Source organism: Myxocyprinus asiaticus, chromosome 47 (genome assembly GCF_019703515.2).
Source record: "Myxocyprinus asiaticus isolate MX2 ecotype Aquarium Trade chromosome 47, UBuf_Myxa_2, whole genome shotgun sequence".
Taxonomy (NCBI): domain Eukaryota; kingdom Metazoa; phylum Chordata; class Actinopteri; order Cypriniformes; family Catostomidae; genus Myxocyprinus; species Myxocyprinus asiaticus.
Window position 1 is genome coordinate 14,549,449 of NC_059390.1, and position 17,051 is coordinate 14,566,499.

The following is a 17,051-nucleotide window of genomic DNA, read 5'->3' on the forward strand; positions in this document are numbered from 1 at the left end:
TATTTTGAATAATAAAATTTTTATGGCATGCATTGCTCTGTGGGCTTTTGTAATTAATGTTTTAATTGCCAAATTAAAATTTCCAGAGGGGTTTAAAACAAGTCCTAGGTAAGGATATTGTGAGGTATGCTGAAGTGTGGTATCATTTAAAGTAAATTTGTATTTTTGTTCCAGATTTCTTGTTTTTTTTCCCCTGAAATATCAATTTGAGTTTTTTGGATGATGATTTCTAGGGCCCAGTCTTGGCAGAATTGATTTAGGATTGTTTTGGGGACGTTCTGGTGTTTTAGATAAAATTAATAGATAATATGCATACAGTAAATATTTGACTTCTGTGTCCTGTCGTTCTAGTCCTGGACTCGCGGATCTGTCCAGCAGGTCTGCTAATTCATGAATATAAATGTTATATAAAGTCGGGCTGAGGCAGCAGCCTTGTCTTATCCCTCGATGTTGGGAAAACTCTCACTATCTCTCTCTCTCTCTCTCTCTCGACAGTCATGAGAGGTCAGCTCTCAGTGTTTAGTAGGATGCCTTATTTATGATTCAAACACTTGCTGTGAGAAGATCACACAGTTCAGCACTCTAAATCAATATATTTGCCACCTCCAGTCCAAATGTATTCAAGCACACACACTCACACACAACACACGTTGGTGCAGCTATCCTTGAGGACTCTCCACAGACAATGATTTTTATACTGTACGAACTATAGATTCTATCCCCTAACCCTAACCCTAAACCTAACCCTCACAAAAAACTTTCTGCATTTTTATATTTTCAAAAAAACTTAGTTTAGTATGTTTTTTTAAGCGATTTGAATTATGGGGACACTAGAAATGTCCTCCTAAACCACATTTATAGCATAATACCCTTATAATTACCAGTTTGTAACCTAAAAAAAAATGTCCTCGTAAACCACCCAAACACACACACTTAAATTTTGCATGTTTATTACCAATGTCATAAATATAGACTGTAAAATGACATGTGAACATGTGTTTATATATTTTCACTCACACTAATGCACATATGTACTTCATATGCAAGAAGTGGCTCATCACACACAAATATCACTGATATTATACAGCACACGCACCTACATGGTGCAAACACACACTCTCACACACATACACGCACTAAAACACACACGTGTAATCAATGGTGGTGAGAGACAGCGGTGACATATGGGGGGTGGGGGGGGGGGGGTGGAAGGGGTGTGGAATTGATATCTCTCCCAGACTGAAGGCTTTTTCCCCTCAAGCTTTTCTCAAAGCAATACCGAGGCGTTTCAGAGCCACTGATGCAGGTAATAAATCAAGAGATCATAAAAGTTAATTTCCCACACAGCAAAGTCAGGATGGATGGGAAGAATGTTCAGAGGCCTGAGGTGCTGATGAATGTTTCTCTCAACACCTTATCTGAACCCAGTTTTGCCTTAAATACTGACTGTGGTTAGAATGAGAGAATGTGTCCAAATATGATCCTCATTCAGTGAGCTCGTTTAGCTTTACAAGAATAATTTTTTTGGAGTGAGTCAATGGTTTTACCTGATGGGTAAACTGCCACAGTGAAATAAGGACCAAATAATAAAGGTACAGAGGATTTGCATGAAAAAAAAAATTATAGGGATAATGTTAGGAAAAAGGATATATCTTTCAGAATCTGAATTTCAGAATCTTTATTCATCTGGCCTTGACTTATGCAAAACAATTAACAGTGCCTTCACAGTACGCATTTTATTAGTATGTGCTCCCCGGAAATCGAACATATGACCTTGATGTTGTTTTCGCCATGCATCAGCTAAAGGGGATCAGTCCAGCACTGGTTTAAAATGTTAATACTCAGTCTTAGCTGTTACCGCAAAAACTGTGTTTCACAGACTTGACCTACAAGATTAAGTTCTTAGACATGAATGCCTGATAATCACCAGCTTTGTACTTTTTATAATAAACCGTTAAACTATGTTTTTTATTTGTGTGTGGTAGGGGGTTTGGAATAATTTTAGGACTAGGTCCTGATATACAGGAGATGATTCAGCTGTTGTAATCCAACGTATTCCTATCTCTCTCTCTCTCTCTCTCTCTCTCTCTCTCTCTCATCAAAGATCTTCCAATTAGAAGGAATAAAATGTGCACAGAGCTTGAAAGAATCCTTCAACAAAGTTAAAGTTGGGATGTGCAAGACTGTTATTCTCTGCACCTCTGTTTTGTAGAAGTGGAGTAATGCCCATTCTACCAGTCAGAATAAGGTAGTATGGTCTATTTATAGCATTGGACTGAGCGGTTTTCTTTGTAGAACTGTGACGTTCTATACCGATTCAGGCTCGATGGCACAGGTAAGGTTTGTTTTTCTACTGTGGTACTGCAAAATCAGAATTAGAATGGACTGAGTTACCAATCATGAGTCACCAAATCAATAAAAGGCGTTCCACCAGCACAGCTGAGTAAAGTTAGCGACCCGTGCTGAGAAATCCAGGACAGGAATGGTTTATACCATAATAAACCGTGCTCAAGTGGAAATGCTACTGGAACCGATACTCACCATGCTTAGAACTAGGGCTGAAACGTTTAGTCGACATTATCGACAACATCGTCAATAAAAAAAAAATAAAACAAATTTGTCATTGAGTAGTCGTTTGATCTCATTTAACGTAACATGAGATCACACGAGAGCAGTACTGCTGTTCGCGTCTAACCGAGGAGGGGAAGATTTACACAGCTCACAACTTTCCAAACAGCTTCAGATGATGTAGATCATAAAGTACATAAAGTATTATAATGCAAAAATAAGTAAATACAGAAGCACTCTCGTTGTGGAACAAGTGGAGCTGGAGATGCCGCTCCGCTGAAACAAAACTTGCATGTCGAGCATCTTTGAAGTTAACACCCCGGCATTACATCTTAAATGCAGTTATATTTAATGATTTACAGCTTTAATAAAAGTTCAAATAATACAGAAGCAGATCATGTAAATAACTATAAACTCCGAAACTGGCATTTCTCTTTGCGGTCAGCGCCTCTTCTATGAGTTGCACGAATATCCCGATCTAAGGGGGACATATTGAAACTGCACCTGGCTGATGCACACACTTGTCGCAGGGACACTCATCCCTTGAGCGTGCGATTGCTGCAGCTAGATTATAACATGATGGCTCGTGACTTATTGCATCATAATATGTGTCACTGTGCATTTCTTATCATGAAGGAAATACGCAGCTTTATTAATGAGAGAGTTTGTTTTTTTGTAAGTTAAAGATGGATTGAAGTGAACAGAAAGGTGAGAGAGAGTAGTCTTCACCCCATTATACACTGCAGCAAAATACGTTCTTTATTTGTTTTGGCTTGTTTTCCAATATAAATATCTAAAACTCCTTAAAAAAAAAAATAAATAAAAAAAACCATACATTTACTTTAGCAGCTATACTGCAGAAGAAAAAACATTTATCTGAGAATGTTGAATATAATATTAAAAATACAAATATTTGAAAATATCTAAAAAATCCTTGAAAGAAAAGATGCATTCACCTGAGAAGCAGCATATAATATATTTAGACTTGCTTTTAGAGAATAGATCTTGAATACAAGTATATTTTGTCTTTACGGCACTTGCAGAAGTATAATCAAGTGAAAAAAATACACTTATTTTTAAGATACATTCTCTTAAAGCAAGTCTAATTATGTTGCTTCTCAAGTAAATGTATCTTGTTTTATGGATTTTTAGACCATTTTAAATGGAAAACAAGACAAAATCACTTGATGATAATAGGATTTTTTGCAGTGAATTTCTTTACTGAATTAAACTTAAGTATTTTTCCCTTTAATTCAGTGAATGTCATTTAGAGGTATTTTTAAAAGATGATTTTGTCCTCTTTATTGTTAGTAAGCACGTTTAATACAAACTTTAAGTCGGGGCACAAGCTGAATAATCGATTTAGAGCTAATAATTCATCATTGCAATAATCGCCGAACAGCTGAATAATTGTTCTAATAGTCGTTAGACTAATTGATTATTAAAATAATTATTAGTTGCAGCCCTACTTAGGACCATCTGGCCCGAAATTGGAAAAGATCTTTAAGAGTTCTGGTCATGAACTTAAGTTTCTTCCCTTTTGTTGTCAGTGCTCTGATTGAAAATGGACATCCTTGAAAAATATGACTAGTGAACCATAATACAGCCTAAACAGCAATAAGACCCCATCAGTAGCTTTTCCTTTTAAATATATTCCTCTTAAAGCATTAATGTGTGAAGATTCAAAGACTAAAATAAATCATTGTCCCATCAAATTTGGTTCAAGACACTGGAACGGGTTGAAAACACATTGTTATTGCAAGTGAGGCTGCAAAGCAAGGTTTTAAAGAATCTCTAAGCACAGTCACCATTCCAGGAGAAACCCCATTTTCCTCAAGATTAACTGCGAGACCAAAGGGAAGAACAGTGAGAGGGAGAGAGAGAATTGAGATGGAAACAGTTTTCCAAAAGGTCACAAGAAAAGCAACTAAAATCATGCCTCTAGCACAGCAGAAATATTGCTTCTGCGTATATTACCACTTTGAACAATGACACATGAAAGAAATAATAGCACTGGCAATGCAACATGACAAGGTCAGCTGGTACAATCATAAGTCAGTGGGCCTTTTTCAAAAACAAGGTGACATGGTGACACTGGAGAAGAAATCCAATAAAATTCCACATGCTAAATGACCTGTTTCTAGGGTTTTCCCTCACTGACAAGTGATATGGCCATTAAATATCCCAACATACACTCTGTTGTAAGATAAAAGAGTACATATTATCATTACTGTGGTAATTACAGTTGATGGTTTTGGAGGTATCATGCTGTGAGAAGTCAATTTCTCTACTTATGATGAAGCTTATGAAGTTAGCCTGATACATTAATCAGACAACCATAGCTAATATATTACTGATAAGAATGTGTTGTTAAAAGAAATTACTCATTCATTTAGAGGTTTCTGGAGGAATTACATCAAAAATTTCTGAGTCATTAATAAATTGTGTGAGTGTGCACTCACTTTATCAATGCATTATGCATTTAAGTCCCACTCAAAGGCTCTAAGCTACAGTCTAGTCCAGGGGTTCTCAACGGGGGCAGTACCGCTCCCCCCCAGGGGGCGTTCAAAGGATGCCAGGGGGCGCTGACAGCAAATCAGTAGAGAGGGGGTCATTAGGTTACAAATGGAGGCGTTTATCACTCATAATAATCAAATCTATCGTCAAATTCCTCTTTGCATTAAAAAGTTTATCTAGACTTGGATTATATCAGTTGGTTCTCAGTGATATGGGTTGGTACGCATTTGTACCACGGTTCATCTGATTTTGAAGTCTAGCGACACATCTGAAGTATCTCGATTAACAGCGTCAAATACACAGGCAGAAGCACAACCTCCGCTAATGCACCTGTATGGCTCTGTAGATGGATACATCTCAATGGACAGAGCAGCGCATGGCAAAGAAGGTGCATTTTTACTCGCAGACCGGTCTCGAGCTCTTAAATGCGCAGATCTGCGAGAATCAGTGAGATGCAAGGCGCGAGAAGCGGAAACCATTTGAATTTGGCACAGAATTCTACATCACCACCCTTGAATTTACTATAGTAACACTAACTATACTTTAGGCAGAAATAGACTGATATATTATATCACTACTTCAGCTCTATTAAATTTGTAAAGGGTATATAATACATTTGTTACAACTTATATTATATTTTGTATTTATTGTTTTTACATGCGTTTAAGAGTAGGTCTACTGTTTATAATTACAAAAATGCCAGAGTTTGTTTTATAGAAATCATGTTACACCTAACTATGGTAGTGAAGGTCAATGCTTCCATGTGTTTACTACGGTCTTGTTACAAAAACCACTGTTGAAACTATAAAAATACATAATTAATCAAACAATTTACATTTTTGGGGTAAGGGAATAAAAGGTTCATCAAAAAAAGGTTGAGAACCTTACTGGTCTAGATGAATCCATAAAGGAAATTCTACATCTGAGTGCAAAGCACAAAAAGCAAATCCATTCCACAGAACCATCACTTTATCTCCACAATGGTTTCCTAGTCACACAGACAAAGGGCATCATCAGCCCTCAATACCACCATTCAAGTGCCGGTGACAAAGACGTTTGCATGAGCACACACACCCGTACTGTCAAATGTAGCGTGAGTGAAGATGTCACACTGGTAATGGCCTGGAGGCAAACAGTCATGTGTGTCATCTGTAGAGATAATGATGAACTGGATGCACAAAGAAGATTCTTTGATAAGGGTGACCATGATGTGCTGACTTATATTGACAATAAATCATGCATGTGTATAAGAGACACACAGACTTAGTCACAGATGAGCTTTTGCCCACCGCCGTTAGATTACACACCACTCAAGTGTTGCAAGTACTTCAAAACACATGCAGATGAGACTCATCAATATGTATTATATACAAATCAAATGTAAATGCAAGGCTTTGCGCACTGCCCCGTGGTTGCTGCCGGAATAACTCAGTGAACTTTGCCACAACTTTTCGTACTGAACAGGCTGCGGGTGCCACTGCGCCCAGACTTATGTGCCTGACCTTATGCCAGCTCTCCTCTCCTCCTCATCAGTGTGCAGGAGTCAGGACAGGCAGATAGCGCTCCATTCTGTTTTCTATTTACCTTCCTCCCTCGCTCTGTTTGTCAGAGCCCTTGGCATAAACACAGAAGGCTGCTTTCGAGTCCTTTCAGCAGGGGCTCCTGTGGTTTGGGATGAAGGCAATGTAATCCATTCCACTTTTTCTTCAACAACCCTTCTCTTTTTTTCCTCTCCACAGTTGGTCAGGCTGTTTAGTTTGATTTTCTACATGCTTAACCACATCACATTTCTTCTTTGAGTGAATCCAACCCCTCAGGCTCACACAGAGGGTTCGGAGAAAGGTCTGGGTGAGCTTTCATGGACATTTTCCAGAATCAGAATCACAGTGACACTGAAAAAGTGGAAATGACCTGCCTTTAGCAAGCGTGTTTACTGTGTTTATCCTCCATCTTACTCTAAAAGGATGTTCCATCCCATAGCACCACAATGAAGACAGGGGACATGAAGCGCTCTGACAAGATTTTAAGATTCATTCACTTTAATCACGCCACATAAAAAGACTTAAGCATGTCCAATTAGGGCTTTAAAATCCTGATCTTGAAGGCAGTGAAATACAGAATGGAATGGGTACAAAACATTTGTGGAGAAGATTGTTCGACAGCTGTAAATCCCGGTGTACATTCCAGGTAAAATTCTAAATGTCAGTTGGAAATGACACAGCACTATTCAAAATGTGTGGATTCATTTAAAAGAGAAATAAGGGGTCTTGGCTTAGTACCAAACTCTGCATTCAGAGTCCAACATTCATTGAAAAGTAGCCTACACATGAACAGTGTTGACCTTTTGGATAAGTTTAAAAATTGCTCTTGAATTTTACCATTTCCTACATCAGCACCTGAGACTCACTGGCGCCCTCTAGCCTACACTACACAGTTGTGATTTGTCTGTGTATGTGAATGTGGAAGGGGGTACATTAAGAGGGATAATGGAGCTTAAAAGTCATGTTTCCATGGGAACACTTATAGATGTGTGAGTGGGTGGCAGAGGGACTGAGGCTGGCTGATACAACCGAGATGCCTAATGCACAGAACACAGAAAGAAACCTACACATACACATCCATAGGCAGATTGTATACACAAAAACAATTGCAAATACACACACACACACACACACACACACAAGCTTGAATGCATATGTTTTGCCATAAACACATTTACAAATAAACCCTACCTTCACAACCCAAAATGCACAAAATGTCCAAGGCAAATGCACCAAGGTTTGTCTCGCAGACAAACGCTAAATGGATTCAAGCCAAATCGAACAGGAAGTTGACTCATCTCACAACTTAAAAACATTTCCCTATAGGGTTGGGGACAACATCTTCCTTCAAAGCATAAATCTGTTGGTCTAATGATGAATATACACTTAAACAAATAAGATACATCATCACTAAAGAATACAAACATTTTCAGTCAAATTAATCCAACAAAGACTTAAGCCTAATGTTATTGTGTTAGCCATAAAATCCAATATAATGAAACAGATGCTGGAATCTGATCCCCCAAAGTAGGCATTTAAAGCATACGGATGTGCCTGGTAGGAAGTTCAGAAACTGTATACAAATGTTGCTGATGCCCTGAGAACAACCAGTAAATGAAAAAAGCATGAGTACCATTGAAAGATAGCACCAATATTTGTATATTAGGGCTTTTTTACCTTCTCATTCTCACCCAGTTTACACCATCAAGGATCCGTGGGAAATAGAACACACAGTCTGTAGCAAAATGCCATTTATGACTCGTACGTTTCCTGACATGACTTTGCCTTGTTAAAACAGGAACCATAATATTTCAATATGGACATTTCTAACATTGAGTTCCCCTATAAAAGGAATAAGATACGCAAGCCTGTTTGCATTATTCAAATCATTTTTTACATCTGAAACAAAACTAATTTATTACCTGTCATGCATGGCTTAACAGAGGCAAACATAAAGCAGGCACACAGGGATGTGTTTTTCTCTTTTCAAAATAATCCTGACCTAACCCCTGGGAATATCTGCATTCTGTACCTGGAATACTGTTCTGCTCATTTTCTCAGATGTCCTATTTTGTAACAATTTCTTTCTGAAAAGACATGTTACACGTTCAGTCTGTTGTAACAAGCCAGAATCCTCATGTTCAAAATTGTTGCAATTTGGTTCTGTCAATTAGTAGACACCTTATCCGAAGCACTTTAGCATACACATACAAGGACAGTTACCCTGGAGCAAACTTAGGTTAAAAGAAATGTTCCAGGTTCAATACAAGTTAAGCTCAATTGACAGCATTTGTGTAATAATGTTGATTACCACAAAAATTAATTTCGACTCGGCCCCTGGGTTAGAGTTTGGCACTTACAATGGAAGTGAATGTGGCCAATCCATAAACGTTAAAATACTCACCGTTTCAAAAGAATAGCCACAACACATAAACAATATGCATGTTAACATGACTTTAGTGTGATCAAATCGCTTACTAACCTTTTCCGTGTAAAGCTATAGCCAATTTTACAACTTTGTTGCCATGGTAATATCAGCAAACCCTAAAATGACTGTAAAAATTATGATTTAAAACAACTTTACAGCTCAAATAGGCTACTGTACATGAGTTCTAACAGAATAATTAATGTAAGTTTCTGAATTTAAGCCCTCCAAAAATTGGTCCCATTCACTTCCAATTTAAGTGCTGCACTACAGCCTCGGTTTTTGCTTTTTTTTTAAAGAAAAGGAGGAATGAGCTGAATTTATTGTGTAATAATCAACATTGTACCACAAACTCAGTTGATTAAGCTTAACTTGTATTGAACCCGGAATATTCCTTGAAGTGTCTTGTTCAAGGGCACAATACTGATTTGAAGTTACAACCTTTGGTTAACTAGCCCAACATTTAACCACTAAGCTACAATAGGAAACAGATCCAGCTATGAAGATCATGAGGCATGCATGTATTAAGGTAACACTATAATATAAATAGCATAACATTTAAGCATATAAAATATAATCCTCTCTCTTGCTGCTTTTCCCTGTGTTTGCTCCCTTGCTGGATTATCCTCACACACACACACACACACACACACACACACACAAAAGAAATACTACAAAACATGGACAGTGTTGGAACCACCTTGTTTTTGTTTTGTTTTTTGACAAGTGAAACAAGTTGCTTAAGGAATGACAGCCATTTCAAAAAGATGGCAAAAGCAGTGGAGGGTTGAAAACAGCCGATGAGAAAATGTACGTAATGCACACTTAAAAGACAGCAAGCCAGTGGTTTTGAGTTTCATACTGGTAGAAATCACTCTCCCCTCATTATCCAAACAAAGCAAGCACACACACTGGGACATGGGGACGCACCGCAGGAGTCTATTCTTAAGATGTCACAAGTAGACAGGACTGTCACTCGTGATTCACACATTTACCTACAGACAATCCCCAACCAGTCACACACAATGCACTGCAAATGACATGAGCATATGGACATGCATATACAGTGGCATGGACTGAGATAAGTGGTCAACACTGAGATAAAATATTTGCTCTGTTTGGAAGAGCATCCTACCACACTACTCTTCCTACTTCTGCAGTACAAATTATATTTGGCTAAATTATTTATCTTTCAGTGCTTTATTTAAAAGATATCAATTTGTTATACATGACAGCTCTAGTCATATAATTTAAAAGCAGATAACTCACGCTTTGCGGTCTGTCCAATGCAAATTAATAATAACTTGCCGGATACCATGCATTAAAAAGTCATATAGGCAGTGTAAAAGTGACACAGGTGTATTCACTTATGCTAATACACCGATAAAACAGGTTAAAAGAGAGCGTTTTGCGTCATTCATTGCATATTTGTTTTAGTTTAGCTTCTTCCATATTTTGTTTCCGACGTGTTGGAATGACAAATGCCCAGCTTGGAGATAGAAGCTGGTGTAGAAGAAGGTGCACTTGATAGCAGCAATACAAACGGCAGAGATGGTAAAAGTAGTATGGTAGGATGATATTCCGAACTTTTCACCACTGTCTCTCAATCTTCCTAAAAAAGTTATTTATTGCACAAATAAAACTTTGTTCTGCCATTGCATGAAACAACAGCTTAATATCAAGGTTGAAAAGTTCATTAGCTTCCCAAAGAAACATCACACGTTAAAAACATGGGAGGATAGATCGGAAACACTAATTTAGTAACAGAATCATAATGAAGATGTTACGTACATAGTTCAGTTGATCGACCCCAAACACACAACACATTTTCAACAAGCCGGTTGAGGGAAATGGTCTACAAGTTTCATTAACAAAAAGATTTAAAAAAATAGATTTTTCTTTCTCTTACATTCCTGTCGGCTATCTTTAGTCAAAGCTCACTCTATTCAAGATTAGATTCCTAAAGTCAACTCATCACATGGCTATGGGGTATAGGTAAAACACACACACGCACACACGCACACGGAAGTGTATAAATGCTGTTATCATTATCACTAGAATTATCACCATTCTTGAGGCAATTAGCCAAGTGTTAGTGATAAAAAAAAAGCAATAGCAGAACTAGTGATACAAACAGTAGTGGATTTAGGCATGGGCGACATGTGCCCAGGGTGGCATCTTGCGGTGGGGTGGTACGAGGCACCCACACCCCCCCCCAATCAACAAATTTGGGGGCGTCTTGAAGCGGGTTTCGCCCAGGGTGCCATAAAAGCTAGAACCACCACTGGATACAAAAGCTGTTTTATTGGAGGGCAAAAGCAGAACTTATACCTGATTGGATGGCAAAGCCTCTAAACATCCTATAGGATAATGGTGCATTCAAGTCCTTCTGGGAAGTTCGTACTTACGAGGTCAGAGATCATAAATACAATGTGATGTGCGTTCAAGTGATTTTAGTCAGAAAGAATGGACCTGTTTTGCAATTTCATCTTTCTTTCTCTCTTTTTCTCATACTGGTGAAGCCAGAAAGTGTTTTCAGCAACAATGCAACAAAATTAAGTGAAAGCAGCACATCAGGCATGTAATTAATGCTTTATCTATCTAGTTTATCATTTTCATGTGGCTACATATAATGGTGGGAGATGTAGTTTTATTGCACAAGATTGTCGCTGCATAAACCGGCTAAAATGAGTCTTATTTTCTGGCAAGCTTTATTGTTAGTCTTCATGAACAGTACTAAAATGCATACAAACTGCACTCCTTGAACTGCATGGTCAAAATCCACAAGCAAAAATGAAATATCACCAATAACAATATGCTTCCACCAAGATTCTTAATTGGCATGCCCCCAACACAAAGTCAGTGCTCAAAGAAAATCCCACGTCGGTGCTCAAAGAAAATCCCACTCGTAATTACGATTTTGTGGTGGCGTTCCTGTGTGCTCAACTCATAAATATGATCATTCCAACATGACTTGAATAGTGGTGCACCAATCAGGAAATTTGAGGCCAATTCCTTTCTCCGATTTGTTTTTATATCGGCCGATTAAAAAAAAAATTGCCCTTTGAAGTATAGACGCTGACTACCACCCCTGGAGTCGCGAGTTCGAATACAGGGTGTGCCGAGTGACTCCAGCCAGGTCTCCTAAGCAACCAAATTGGCCCGGTTGCTAGGGAGGGTAGAGTTACATGAGGTAACCTCCTCGTGGCTGCTATTATGTGGTTCTCACTCTCGGTGGGGCGCTTGGCGAGTTGTGCGTGAATGCCGCGGAGAATAGTGTGAAGCCTCCACATGTGCTATGTCTCCGTGGTAACATGCTCAACAAGCCTCGTGATAAGATGCACAGACTGACGGTCTCAGACGCAGAGGCAACTGAAATTCATCCTCTGCCACCTGGATTGAGGCGAGTCACTACACCACCATGAGGACATAGAGAGCATTGGGAATTGGGCATTCCAAATTGGGGAGAAAATAAAATGATAAAATAAAAAAAATAAAAATAAATTGCCACACTTTTGCAAGCTATATTGAGCAGAAATATGTTTATGCCCCACACAGTAAAATTACGGTAACACTTTACAAAAAGGTTCCATTTGTTAACATTATTTAACAACATTACAGTCATTAACATGAACTAATGAACTTAATGTTAGTTACAACATATACTAATACATTTAAAAAAAAAACGTTGTATTAGTTAACATTAATGAACTATGAACATAAACTAACAATGAACAATTGTATTTTATTAACTAACATTATGATTAATAAATGCTCTAAAATTATATTGTTCATTGTTTGTTCATGATAGCTAATGTATTAATGTATATGAATGGAACCTTTTTATAAAGTTACCAAAATGACATTAAAATTACATTAATTGTGAATTGCTAACATTTATTTGTTTTGAAACAGTTATTAATAGTTCTGTTGTCAATTTCAAAAGGTCATTGTGACATACTGGTAAGCAATAAAAACTATGAGAGAAACGCATCACACACAGAAGAGATACGTTCAAAAATGAGAAAAATATATCCATTACAATCTCTAAAAGTGCTCCAGATTAATGAGAAATTCTTAATATCTATGATTTGTTTACTGTTTTTGATGTATTGCTGTAACACATCACTAATTATTAAGCAGATGTGTGAAGACGTGGTGCCGTTATAGTTAAAATGTAATTGCTGTTATTAGTGGTATTTTGACCAACATTAATCTGATTTAAATTGGGATCCTCACAGAATAGTGCTGGGATGAGTGACCGATGAGATATTGAGAGCACCTGGAGGGCACACATGTTTGATTGACACCGTGACTGAGCATATTGAAGGGAGTGAATCTGTGTTCATGATTGCTCAGTCTCTATCGCTCAACACACCATCTGATTGTCACGACTCACATTACATCACATATACTCAGATTTGTATATGCATGTTTATTTATTGTTTCATTATTTTTATACCTGTTTGGTGCCTTTTTTCCTCTCCGTGCTCACAGAACACTACCGTAATGACTCTAGAATATAGGCAACTTAATATTCATACACATGTAATTCTTACACATTTTTAAAACAAACCTGCATATAACAGCTTGTCTGAAAGTTTAAATACGTGAATACTTAGAATTACCAACAATTCACCTTCCAGAGGCCACACTGTCATGCATCAAGGGCTGAGAAAGCACTCATTCATTAGAGTAGCAGTGTATGTGTGATTCCCTGCATGCTGCAAAAATGATCGGCCCTGATTCTAGCCACGATCGACCAATCGCTGATCACAGACTTAAGACGAAGATAGGCCGATTTAGATCGGTGGCCGATTGATCAGTGCACCCCTAGACTTGAATGCACCATAAGAACAGAGTGGGTGGCTCCTTTTTTGGAAGAATGGACAGAAAGCATCACCAGTTCCCAAACCAATAATTCAGCCTCACATAACCAATGTTCAGATTTTACTCGCCAGACATTGAGTTGTGTAGTGGCAAAGAAGAACTTAAGCACCACGATCCTTTTATGGAATAAAAAGCTAGCGATTATGAAGCTGGATTCAGCCTTACATTTAACTGCGGGCAGTGTCCCATGATTGCGCACTCTGAAGGAAATGTATCTTATTTGGCTGCAGTGGGTCCTGAGGTGTCATGATTGCGATGTCAACATCGCTCTAGTTGAACCGTGATATGCCATAATTACATTTAAATTGCATTTAACAACGTCAACTCTGATTTTGCTTAAACTTTCCACTAACTGTTTTCACAACATTCTCCATTTTAAAGCATGGCTATAGACCAGTGTGGTGCACCTGTTGGATGTCTGTAAGAAGGTAAAAGGGTTGCAAAATTCACGAGCATGAAGTTTTTAATTTGAGAATGTGTACAATAAATGTGTACAAGCAAGTCATACACATTAGGCAAGTAAAAGTTTCATTTTGCTTCATTCTGTGTATTGTGTATCCAAAGACGAGGCTCTCCATTTTCATTTCATGTCTATTTTAATAACATTTGTTATTTACAGTCAGTTGGAGATCAAAAAGATAAAAAGAAACATTCATTCTAATCATACATTGCGGGGGCGATAATCTTACGTGGGGCAATCTGTGAGGCGATCGTCTGTGTTCCGCGACTGCCATTGGGTCCTTGAATAACGTATAACGTGCGAGGAAGGGCAGCCAGTGGATTTTCTGATGCCCTCCTAGGGTAAGATGGTGCCCCCTTGGGAGTTGGAGCCATACACAGACTGTATAATAAGTGTACAGGGAGTGGCAGTACTGATACCAAAATATACATGAGCCCCTTTCTCGGTTTGCTTAATATCTTTTTCAGTTGTGTTACGCTTACATGTCGTCAAAAGTCTGGCGAGTAAAAAACAACTTTACATGTCCATATGGGTTGCTAGTGCATGTGAATACGCTCAATCCAATGTGCACTCATTCTAGCAACTCTATGGCATTTCTGACATATTAATAATCCATGTCTCTCACTCTCAGCCCCTTAATAATGCCATGTTTCCATTCTATCAAATCTCCAAGTCTCAACTATGACCAAGTGGTGAAAGACTTTAAAAAATGTCAACATTATATTCATCCTTGCTGATAGCACTGTGTTTAAGGTCTCTGAAAGCTCTCTGGGGGCAGACAGACAAGCAGACTGTCACACATTCAAGGCTGAAACTGCACTGGAATGCACTGAAATGATTAAGCTTCTTGTTTCATCACAGTTTGATGGTACTCGGGGGCGGAGCCAGGAGTTTTCACAGGGGTGGGGGGGGGGGGAGGTTGTACAGGGACAGTTGTTGTGGTTGTACAGAGACAGTTCCACCTCTAAAAACTAAATTGTGCCTAAGACATAAAAGGACCAAAGCGGCAGTTGCGAGCGGGGTGGCCAATGGGGTGGCCAGGCTTCGGTCCATGCTGGCCACTGCCACCCCTGGCCACCCCCTAGCTCTGCCACTGATGGTACTTGCTGCTTTTCCTTGAAACTCTGGGGCATTTTGACTGCATAACCATGTATTAAGTGCTTTGCACAAATTCATTGACACGCAACCACCCACGTATACGCACACAGTTAAAAACTAATGGTTGAAAGAAACAACAACATACTGTTGTCTCACTCTGATGCCCTCTCTCTCTAGTTTTGCATTATAACTAAGTCACAGCTGATACAAACCTACACACACACACACACACACACACACACACACACACACACACACTGTAAAATCACCAGTGCAAACCCAGTCTTTTATCAGCCTCACAAAAGAGAATAAATTCCACTCTGTTCACAAAGCCTCAAATACAGTACTTCATTAACACAATCTCTATGAATTCATAATTTATAAGCAGAAGACAGATACAGTCAGTGGCTGTGAACATTGTGTAGTCCCACTATGAATAGAATCCTTACTGAAATACCATTAACTGTGAGCAGAGTGTGAACTCCACTGATTCCTTGTGATTGCAATAAAAGCCTCATACTGTAATAACCCCACACAGATTCACGTTCTCAATAGACAAAATATATTAGCATAAACACACTGAGTTAGGTTAAAGCGACTGAGTGAACAGTTTTACAGTCTGGTGGTACAAACAGGACTGATGCACTACAGTGACTTCTGATGAGACTTAAATATGGGTGGATTGTTAGAATACACTGATTTACATCTGAAATTGGGTGCAGCTGCAGTAATGTCTTGGCTTGTGTACTCTGAGGGGTCTGCAGACCATTGTTTTAAGTCTCAAGTGACCATGAAACAACACATCTGCAGACCCTGCATACTTCCATTTATGTCTGCCTCTATGCAGCCGATCAGCTGAGGACACATCTAAAGCATGTTTGTCATGTTTAGTTTGCCCAGTGGACACAGCAGATCTTCTGCAGCTGTGCCTCAAATGACTTGCAGAGAATGGTCTGGATTCAGGGCAATCTAATACACACAATTACAACTGCACGTACAGTAAATAACGCAGTCTCTTTATAAATAAGCATACATTTTATTAATATATTATATTTATATTATAAGTTGCATACCCCCGTGTAAATAACTTTCAGATTAGGGAAAAAAAGACTAAACTCTGCGTTCAAATCATGTGATGACCCTGATCAAATTCCTTAAATACTAAACTTTTGATATCAGGTAACCAACGTCACCCAGACACACAGAGTGACACTCTTACTGAAGTGTCCGCAAATATCAGGGTAATATCCAGAAATGCTGAGGGGAAAATTTCACATATGACACTCGCTGATTCTCCGCCCTGTGCAGGCAGGTAAAGCGCGCGGTGAGAAGTGCTCACGCACGCGGCTCAGAGAACAAGCTGCCCTCTCGCGCCAGCCGCGTGCCACCAAGCGCTGTCCGTAACGCACAAGCATCTTTTTCTTGAAGACTTTTAATGGTCACAAGTGCACCTCCAAAAATCACCACTCCTGTCTGCAGCGTTCCATCCCGGTGTCATTCCTCAATATATCTGCTTTGCGGAAAAAAAATGTGCGTAAAATGATGAATGTCA

General features: G+C 38.8%; 1 protein-coding gene across 1 annotated transcript in view; it reads right to left on the reverse strand.

Annotated features, from left to right (window-relative positions):
• Nucleotides 1–17,051, reverse strand: part of LOC127436502 (plexin-A4) — a 334,355-nt gene that overhangs the window by 316,550 nt on the left and 754 nt on the right. The gene's annotated exons all lie outside the window — the stretch shown is intronic.